This window comes from Lotus japonicus, chromosome 2, assembly GCF_012489685.1.
Source record: "Lotus japonicus ecotype B-129 chromosome 2, LjGifu_v1.2".
Lineage (NCBI taxonomy): Eukaryota > Viridiplantae > Streptophyta > Magnoliopsida > Fabales > Fabaceae > Lotus > Lotus japonicus.
The window spans coordinates 17,064,276-17,066,438 of NC_080042.1; the positions used below are offsets into that span (position 1 = coordinate 17,064,276).

Here is a 2,163-nt window from a genome sequence, read left to right on the forward strand (position 1 = left end):
GAAACTTTAAGTTGAGACCGACATTCATCAACTTGGTTAGCCAAAACCAATATGGTGGAGGTACTTTGGAAGATCCACATGCTCACATGGAGAGGTTCATCCGGAATTGCAACACTTACCGGGTGAACAATGTTCCGGCGGATGCAATTCGGTTGAGCTTGTTTCCATTTTCTTTGAAGGACACCGCTGAGGAATGGCTGAATTCTCAACCTCAAGGGAGCTTCACTACTTGGGAAGACTTAGCGGAAAAGTTCACAACAAGGTTCTTCCCAAGAGCTCTTTTGAGGAAATTAAAAAAAGACATCATGAATTTTGTGCTACCTACTGAAGAAAATCTCTATGAAGCTTGGGAGCGCTTCAAGAAGCTCTTGAGGAAATGTCCTCAACACAATCTCACCCAAGCTGAAGGTTTGGCCTAGATGCGGCTTCAAATGGCGAGTTCGATGCTCTTCCCCCACAAGCGGGGTATGACTTAATAGAAAAGATGGCAGCGAGAGTCTTGAACTCTGAAAATGATCGCCAAACCCGAAGGAGTAAGTTTGAAGTGGAAGCTTATGACAAGCTCTTGGCCTCCAACAAGCAACTCACCGAACAAGTGGCGGAGATTCGAATGCATATTAAGGAGACCAAGGCTGTTGGTGCAAGAATGACTTGTGTGGAGTGCAAGTCTTGTGGTGGACCTCATGTTAGTAACTTGTGTATTGTCAATGCTAAGAGCAATGAAGCCAAAGCTATAGCTCAAGGAAGCATAGTGTTGGAACATGTTGCCATGCATTTTGTCAAAACAACCGATTGTCGAAACAGATGCCGTGACATCTGATCTCGTGAAGCTAGGGCATCAGTCCTCAGCTTGTGTTTCTGTTGTGGGCCCTCTGAAGATTTACTGAAGATCTGTTTTTGAGTTACTTGAGGAGCAAGTATCTATTCCAGAAGGGTTTATTTGTTGGGTTGTTATTTGTTGAAACAATCTTTGTTAAAAGATTGGTTTCTATCTTTACTTGTGCAATAAGAAACCGAATCTATCAAGATTGTGTTTTGAATTGCTGTTACTGCAATCTGTTTCTTCAGCCCGTGCCAACCCTAAAGCCCATGCTACCGCTGCTGAAGTCTATAAGAGGATGAAGACCTAAAACGTGAATATGGTCGAAGCTGATAGAGAGAGATCGAGTGTTTTAGGATTTGTTATTGTGCTTTGTCCTTTGTTGGTTGTGAATCTGTCTTTGCTCACTGATTCTATAAAGCAAAGAGAGATTCTGTGTGTTTGATTGCATTCAAACTCTACTTGTTCATTGTGTTTACCAATCACTGTGGCAGTGATTGAGAGGAAGTGAGAGGGGCTCTCATACTTAGGTTGAGATTCTAAGTAGAAATACACTGGGTAGATTAGGATGTGAACTATGAACTGAGTTGTTCATGAGTGTCTGTAATTCCTGAATCTTGAGATAGTGGATTTCCTTTCTTTGGGTGCAAACCCTCCAGACGTAGGTGAAAGTTTTCACTAAACTGGGTTAACAATTACTGTGTGTTATTGTTTCTGTTGTTAAGTTTTGTTTTACTGTTAAGCGGTTGTCGAACCTCTTGTCCCAGCATCGTGCAGGACAATCGTATCAGAGGGAACCTGAATTACAATTGGCATCAGAGCAGGCACCCTGTTCTGGTTGGGTGAGCTCCAGGGAGTTTTATTCAAGTTCTCATGGATAACAAGGAGGGAGGATCAGTCAATAGGCCACCCATTCTGGATGGTACTAACTATGACTACTGGAAGGTCCGCATGACAGCCTTTCTCAAATCAATTGACAACAAGACTTGGAAAGCTATTGTCAGGGGTTGGAAGCACCCCACTAAGGCTGAGGTTGAAGGCACCTCTACTACTGTTATGGAAAAACCTGAAGAAGAATGGACCAGTGTTGAAGATGAAGCTGCTCTTAGAAATTCAAAGGCTCTAAATGCTATCTTTAATGGAGTTGACAAGAATATGTTTAGGCTGATCAATACGTGTACTGTGGCAAAGGATGCTTGGGAAATTCTGAAAGCTGCACATGAAGGAACTACTCGAGTAAGGATGTCAAGGCTTTAGATGCTCACTACTCAATTTGAAAATTTGATGATGACTGAAGAAGAGACTATTTCAGAATTCCACATGCGTGTCCGTGACTTGTCTAA

At 42.5% G+C, this 2,163-nt stretch overlaps 1 non-coding gene across 1 annotated transcript; it reads right to left on the reverse strand.

The window, feature by feature from the left end:
- Positions 1–287: 287 nt before the first annotated feature.
- On the reverse strand, positions 288–394 carry LOC130741529 (small nucleolar RNA R71). Its single transcript, XR_009020423.1, has one exon. It is a non-coding gene; the product is annotated as a small nucleolar RNA R71 (small nucleolar RNA).
- Positions 395–2,163: the final 1,769 nt, after the last annotated feature.